The 7,913-nt window shown below is 51.3% G+C and overlaps 1 protein-coding gene across 4 annotated transcripts in view; it reads right to left on the reverse strand.

Annotated features, from left to right (window-relative positions):
• The window catches only part of SV2B (synaptic vesicle glycoprotein 2B), a 79,839-nt gene extending 72,177 nt beyond the window's left edge, over positions 1–7,662 (reverse strand). For 2 of the 4 annotated variants that reach the window (XM_064158058.1, XM_064158057.1), the window contains exon 1: positions 917–1,084. The gene's annotated coding sequence lies outside the window, so the exon portion shown is untranslated. Of the gene's footprint in view, positions 1–916; positions 1,085–7,547 lie in introns of those variants that run through there. The other 2 variants (XM_064158059.1, XM_064158060.1) reach the window with 2 other exon arrangements.
• Positions 7,663–7,913: the final 251 nt, after the last annotated feature.

Consider the following 7,913-nt stretch of genomic DNA (forward strand, 5'->3'; position numbering starts at 1 on the left):
CAGCTCTCTAACTGTCAGCACAACTGCCAAAGCTTCAGCAATGTATTTTCCCTTTGTTTCTTGCCAGCAGAGGTATTTTATGTACAGACCTTTGCAGATTCAAGAGCCAGATTGAAAAAGCTCTTCTTAAGTTTATTATTCCCTGATCCTCTTTAAACAAGGGCCCTAAATTCATCATTAGTGTAAGAGCTCTGCTGTCGCTCAGCTTGGAAGCAGGATGCCCATATTGAGAGTGCTGTGAGACAAACCAGCTCACAAACCTCTCACATCCAGGACATCAAACAGCCCACAGTCCCAGCACTGTTTAGTCCAGATAGACCTTCTTCCTTCCAAACATCTTTATCTGCACCTATATATGTATCCACAGGGAAAACACAGTTAGACTTCATGGTGGAGAGAGTTCAGCAGCTGGAAAAGTTGTGGAGCTTCATGCACCACCTTAGGGGCAAGAATTCATGAATAACCTTCCCAAACTCCTGCAGTAAAGAGCATAAGGCTGAAAAAAAAAAAGCAACATTCATGCAGTGCTTCATCTAGGACTACCCCGTGGAGAGCAGCACTGCTGCTTGTCAGGGAGCCCTGAATGTTGCCCAGACCAAGCTGGGAATCACATAGGGAAAAAAAAAAAGATGCAGAGTAGGTGATGAAGCTGCATGTGAGTGAAAGCTGCTGCAGCTGCCTAGGCACACACATTCCCTAATCTGCTCGGCTCCCAGCCTCTCACTAATAGTAATTAAATTGCTTTGATGAGCACTGACCCCTCCAAAAGCTTCAGCACAACCCAAATGGGCTTCATTGGCTTGGGGTTTTTTTTTCAGCTCCCCTTCCTTTGCTTTTTCCCCCATTAAGCTGTATTACTTTTGCAGCCAGACCGATTATCTAAGAAAGGGACCGAAAAGATAAAAGCATCACTTACCAGAAGTAGGAAATACTTCATCGTAGCTCTTCGCCAGCCATTTCCCCTCTTTCCAGCCCGCCGAGCAGCCCCCGAAAGCGCTGTCCCTTTCCGCTAGGATGTGACAAGGCGGAGATTAGAAGGAAGCGCTCCGCAAGCCAAGCCGATCATCCCGCTGCGGCTGCAGCCAGGTAGCGAGGCACAAGCAATGGAAAAGTCCATCGGGCGGCAGCGACCACAGGCGCATGCACACACACCCCCCCCAGCCGCCGAGCGAGGCTGCAGGCAGAGCAGATGGGAGGGGGTGGCTCGGGGGAAGCGGGCAGCGGGGGATGCTGCCGTGACAGATGTGGTGACTCGGAGTTACACAGGAAATTGAGGATGTTCGACGCAGGCAGGAGGCATAGCAGCTCACGTTAGAGGCAAGGACTTTCCCCAGTCGTTTTCCCTTCTTTGTGATCTCTCTCCCATCCAAGCTTTCTCCCAGGATTTAGAATCATAGAATCAGTCAGGGTTGGAAGGGATCACAAGGAGCAGCCAGTTTCAAGCCCCCTGCCATGCCCAGGGACACCCTACCCTAGAGCAGGCTGCACACAGCCTCAGCCAGCCTGGCCTTAAACACCTCCAGCCATGGGGCCTCAACCACCTCCCTGGGCAACCCCTGCCAGGCTCTCACCACTCTCATGCTCAACAACTTCCTCCTCATGTCCAGTCTGACTCTCCCCACCTCCAGCTTTGCTCCATTCCCCCCAGCCCTGTCACTCCCTGACAGCCTAAAAATTCCCTCCCCGGCTTTTTTGTAGGCTCCCCTCAGGTACTGGAAGGCCAGAATAAGGTCACCTCAGGGCATCCTCTTCTGAACAGCCCCAACTCTTTCAGTCTGTCCTCATAGCAGAGGTGCTTCAGCCCTCTGATCATCCTCGTGGCCGTCCTCTGGACATGCTCCAGCATCTCAAGCCAGTTCTTTATCTACCTAGCAGTCCACCCATCAAACCCATTTCTAGTGCTATCTTCACATGCAGAAACGAGTCAGGGTTTGCACCGACCTCACCTGTGTGTCCCAGCAAGGCAGGAGCTACAGGAGCAGCTGAGGTGCTTCCCTCCCTAGCAGTAAGTTGAGAGCCTGATCATTTATTCCCTGTTCAGCTCAAACTCCCCTGAAGTTATTTAAATGGCATCCTCTAGAGTGCTGAACAGCAGGATGAGGTTTTTCATTTGTCCCAGTTCTGGGCAGGGGAAAATACAATAGGGTCGAAATCCTGATTTAGGTTGTGTAGAGAGTGGAATAAATTGATTTAAATGCAAGAAAAATAAAGTGCCTTGGTGCACTTAACTTCCCCAGGAGCAAATCTGACTTCACTGCAGTTCAGACAAGGGAGTCCAGAGCAAATCCAAAGGATGGCAGCTGTGCTGTGGGGGTCCACAGGGTTAGCATCCAGGGGGATATAACTCCAGAGTAAGGTGGCAAACCTCCAAAAAGCAGTAAAATGTGAAGACAGTTGGGGAAATCAGCCCCCTGCACTGGGAAGCAGAATGAAGGAGGACAAACCATACTAATCTTGAGACATATCCCAGCATCTAGAGATGAGGGGAGGAAAAAGAGTGGCCCCACCACAAAAGGGGACACAGAAGATCAGAGGTGCCAGGTATCTCAGTCTCCCAGACAAGGGCTCTGGTCCTGCCTGAGAAAATCTCCTTTTCTCTCTGCCTTCAGCACTGGAGGGGCTGAGCCCTTTGGCATCCCTGCAGAGCTGGGTGTCAGCCCCACATGGCATAGCCAAGCCTTTCTTATTCTTCCTCCCTCCAAACTCTAGCCTGAAAACTCAGAGGTAGAGGGACAAGAATGTTTCCTCTATGGCATGTACAAGTTCCCAGGGTGAGAGTGGTGAAAGGACTCCATTCTTTCTAGCAGCTATGAGCTAGGTGAAGGACAGAAGTCTGTCTTCTCTATGAACAAGGCACTCAGCCCATGACTGTGGATGAAATACTCAGGTTTTGGTGCAACCCAGCCTGCCTCACTTCTTATAACTCATTTCTCCCTCCACCCTCACTGTCCCTGAGCTGTGTTATTGGCCTCCTTTCAACATTTTAATGGAGTATTGACAGTGATCCAAACAGATGAACCCAACTTGCATCCCCAGAATTGCATTTGCAGAGCCAGCTTGAGCAGGTGGGTTTGAAGCATCTTCTCAGATGAATCGACTGCAGTTCAAGCAGTATCCCTTTTTCTGGCTAGAGAAACAGCTTGAAAGAGTCTAGCAAGGATATCACACTTTGGAAAACTGCTGCTTTGGGTCTCCTGTCCCTCCTCCTACCTGCTGCTGCACTCCCTCGTCTCTGCAATTATTTATAAAGCTCTGTGTTCCTTCCTAATCAGGCTGCCACAATGTTCCCTCTCCCCTTGCACGTCACTCGCGTGTCACTCCACGTCTGGGTCCCCGCTGACCTCTGGGAGCATTTGGCGAGGCTGACAGCAGACAAATGAGTCATCAGCAACCTGCCTGCACCTCCCTCCCTCCAGCCATTGCCCCCCCTGGCTCCCACCAAGACTGGCTGCAGCAGAGGAGGCCTGGGGGAGTTTAAAGCTGTCTAATCCCCAGGCCGGATAATTCGTGGAAAGAGGATTACCCATTCTGTGCAGAGCCCTTACCTTAATACACAGCAGCCTTCCCCTCGCCTGGCAGCTCATGTAGCATGGAGGCATTTTTCCCTGCACTGCTTCTCTGTCCCCTCTTAGGGACTGCCTAAATCTGGGACAGCCTGGTGTAACTCGTGGAGTAACCATGCAATAAACCCAGGGTTAGTAAAGCAAAGGCAAGACCAGCCTTGTGAAAGCCATCAGCAACGTGGCAGACTCATCCCCAGAATCAGACTCCTTTGGTGGGGCATGGGCATAAGTTGTCTTACTGTAGATTTGGAAACTAGTGTCATGGTCCTGAGCAACAACAGGTTGGGAGGGTAGAAGAGCTAAGTGCTACACATGGTGTGCTAGTTTGAAGCTGGCTGGAGTATATTGGTGAGAAGAATTAGACTATAGGCTGTGAAAAGGAAACAATGGTGATGGCTGCTGCACTCATAGGCTTGCTGAGACCTATCAGAACAAGAACACAAACATGATGGGCTTTGGGCTGCACTTCTCTCTTTCTAACTTGCTGCCTGACTAATCTTTCTGCTTCCTAATTCCCCTGGCTGACCCTCCAAACTCACCTTGATCATAAGGGTAAGGTAGAGGGGCAGGAAGAAGGTGGAAGAGTGGTGGGGAGCCCCCCCTGGGGACTCTGGTTTCTGAGAGGGCTGCTGTGTTTCTGGATTACTTTTTAACTCGTATATTCTCTATATATTGTAAATACCTGCTTGTATCTTGTGCTAAGCTGTAAATATAAAGCTTCATTCCATTTCCAGCAGCTGAGTCTAGTCTGGGTGATTTTCTTAAGTAGAGGGGGGCAGGTAACACCCAAACCATCACACATGGATAATCCCACAGCAGGTTGCAGTAAGCTGTGCTGGGAGCTGGGGATGGTGACTTGGCTCTACCACCTGCCCTCGGGCTGGAGGGGATAAGTATTTGCCATGAAAAGAAAAAGCAATCAGCAATGTTCTACCTTCCCTGCTTGCCCTCACAGAAAGAGAGATAAAGCTGGGAAGGCATCCCTGATTGATTCAGCAGCTTCCTGGCAGGCTGTGGCCTTCCCCACCCTACTCTTCTTTTCCAAGTTCAGTCACCTTCCTTACCTCTGCCCCAGATGGTGAAGTAAGGTCTGACAGAGCCACCACAGGATCCCCTTTCCTATGATATCTCTTCTCTTTTTTTCTTGCTTTTAAAGTCCTGATGGGACTTTCAGTCCCCATAACATTAAAGCTTTCATTAGCACAGGAATAATTCCATAATCTTTTCAGCAGAGGACAATTCCCAAGGTTCAGCTCGTGATCTGGAAAATCAATTTGCTGAACTGATGATGCAGGAAGAGAATTTTCAAGGCCAGATTTGGCTTCCCCAGCAGGACTGTTAGCAATCCTGGGACTTTGTGACCAGACCAGACAAAAGGCCACCCACAACAGCTCTGATCAGAGAAAACAGAACCTGGAGGCTGACACTCACTGCAGGCAAGGAAGGGAGCTGGGCTGATGCTGCATCAAGCACAGGCTGTGCCTCAAAAACCTCACCAAATGTTGTCCAGCAGTTTGCTCTACAAGCAGGACAGCATCACCACAGGGGACTTGCCTGCCTTTTTCATCTCTCTTAATTCATTTCACCTCCATTCTCCCAGCTCAGCTGTGATTACAAGAAAGGGATGCACCTTCAGCATGCTGCCTTTTCCATGCAGGTATAGGCTGGATCAGTTCCTGGTTTGGAACTAAACTGACACAGCCCTGCAACAAGCACCCGGCCATGAGGACTTAGTATCCTCAGGGAGTTCTTCATGTTCACTCTGTGCTTTCAGAAGTTGGTGCCCATGCCCTACCCACAGACAAGCAGCCAGGTTTGCAGAGATCACCTGCATGTGCAAGGCTGACTTCTGGGGAGGATCCAGCTGTGCTCACTCCCTCCCTGGAGGTGTTCAAGGCTATGTTAGATGAGGCCATGAGTGACCTGTTCTAGTGGGAGGTGTCTCTGCTGATATTAAGGGTTTGGAACTAGATGATCTTTGAGGTCCCTTCCAACCTAAACCATTCTATGAGTCTGTGATTTTCAAGTTAAGGTCTGCATCAGTCGCTGGAACAAGGGGCACAAAATCAAGGCTTTCAGCTTCAGCTCAGCTCCCTCAGTCAATAGTTGTCAGTGGCTTTCATTTAAAGTGTTGCAGAACATAAATGGGTGCACACAGCATAGCTGCCTCGTTGGGCAGTCCTCTCAGAAACAGGCAAGTGGAACAGGAAGGCTGATTCCTGTCAGCTGCTCTCTGGGTCTGGCTTTGATGCTCCAGGAGGGTTTCCCCCAGCACTCATGCATTTGCAAGATTGTGTCAGGAAAACCAAGGGTGTCATTGCAGATCTGATCTCCAGCTGAGCTCAACTAACACTGCTGGACATGCCTTTCACAGCAAGGCCCTTAAGAGGGGAGACATCAGGAGCTAACTAGGACCGATACGGACCTCTTGAGACCAGAAATCTCAGGCAGGTGAGTGCTGCCTGTGGCAGGTCTCTTGCAGGGAAGAGAGATGTTCCCCTCCTCTTTCAGATGCAGAGTGGAAGAGGGCCTTTCCATTGGGAAGAATCAGAGGAAGCCTTGGCTGCTGTTTCTGCTCCCACTCTCTCCTCATGCAAGACAAGGCAGTCTAAGGGCATGTCAGTGCATGGAGTGTTAGGGCCTCATGTCCTTTTGGGCAGAGGCACTAAGGTATTTGTCCAAAAGAGCAGCAGACTCAGTGCTTTCACCTGGGATGATCACTGCAGCATTACTGACTATTCAGTATCTGGCTAAGCAAGCAAGAGAATTAACCCTTTCCCTCTCTCTTCCCCCAAATGGTTAATAGCTGGGACCCAGATGAGCCAAGAAACAGCAATATTCCTGCCATGCCAGACACATAAGTTATTCTCATCCTACCTGAAATTTCTGCCATGACTCCCCACAGCAGGATACCTCTTTAAGCTCTACTATGTGCCTGACCAAAACATAGTGAGGGATCCCTTCTGCACACACAGAGCCTGCACTGCTTCTCTCCTACAGATTATAATCCAGCAGGCTTTCACTCTTTTTCTTTCTTATCCTGAGATGAGGTCATCCCTGACAAATGAAGCCAGTTCCTACCCATTCTTTTGCAATGGAATCTTGCTGCCATGGATCATAGACTACAGCAGCTGGCACGTGGAAGGAAAATTTCCCTTGGACACCACTTGTCTTCTCAAGGAAAAATGCTCCCTGCAGAGATGTGCTATGGGACGTGCTGCAGGCATGCACACACACAAGGCAACTTCAGCTGCAGAACCCATGTCCTGCAACAGCTGCAGCTAAGAGAGCCAGCCCTGAGACTCCCCACATCATCACTTTGTCTCTGCGGCTTCATTTAATCCTCCCTAGCGGAGGTGACTAGCTGCAGGCTTTAGCTTTAGCTGCATTTAAGCTTTCCTGCAGAGTGGAGAAGGATAACGAAGGGGAGACAACTAAAATGAGTGCCGGCAGGGGGTAGAGGGGTCCGGGGTGTGGCCGGGTACCAGCACACCCGCACCCAGCTCCGGGGTGCCAGCAGCCCGCAGTCGCGCACGGCTCCCATGCGGACACGGCAGCCCCTGCCCCCACGCAAACACCTTCTCCTGCAGCCGCTCCAGCCCTCCACAGCCTGCACACACGCCGGGAGCACTCCGTGAAAGACAAGTTTAAACTCCCAATGTGCTCCCTGCAGAGAGCAAGGGGAGCGAAACGAGGCCGCTTTAAATCGCCCCTTCGCCCACGACGGCTACGACCCTTCCAATCTCATTAAGCTAATGGAGTCCCTGACAGCTCCTATTGATTCAGCTCGGCTCAGACACTGACTCTGCACCCTCGCTCATCCCCCATTTCAGAGGCATCTTTGGCGTTAGTTTTTCTACAGAGAGCTTTTCCCTGTCCCTAGAGCTGCTTCCTCAGCTGCTCAGAGAACCCCACGGGCTTCTAGCCCTCCAGCATCTGCCTCTCACCCCTTTGAGCCGAGCGGAGGGAGAGACCCACTCTTACCTGGGGCACCCCAAGTTGCGGGCGGTGCAGCGCAGAGCGGTGTGCGGTGCACCAGGCTCTGTGCCGGCATCGGCTCTAGCAGTGATGCAGTCCTGCCGGGCGCCGCATGCCAATGATGCAGCCCAGGGGATCCCAGCCGAGGCAGCCCAGGGCTGGAAGGAAGCCCAGGGCTGGCTATCCTACGTGCATCCCTGCCTCCCCCAAGCCCGACGGCAAAGCGAGCGGGGAGGGAAGGTGTGGAGGCAGCAGGGTGAGAAGCTGCGCTGCAGGCAAAGGGAGAGGGAGAGAGAGGAAAAGCTTCTGTAATGTCATCGCTGTAACGGAACCCAACGCAGCGCCTAAGCGCAGCAGCTCTCTAGCAGAAAT

Source organism: Pogoniulus pusillus, chromosome 17 (genome assembly GCF_015220805.1).
Source record: "Pogoniulus pusillus isolate bPogPus1 chromosome 17, bPogPus1.pri, whole genome shotgun sequence".
Lineage (NCBI taxonomy): Eukaryota > Metazoa > Chordata > Aves > Piciformes > Lybiidae > Pogoniulus > Pogoniulus pusillus.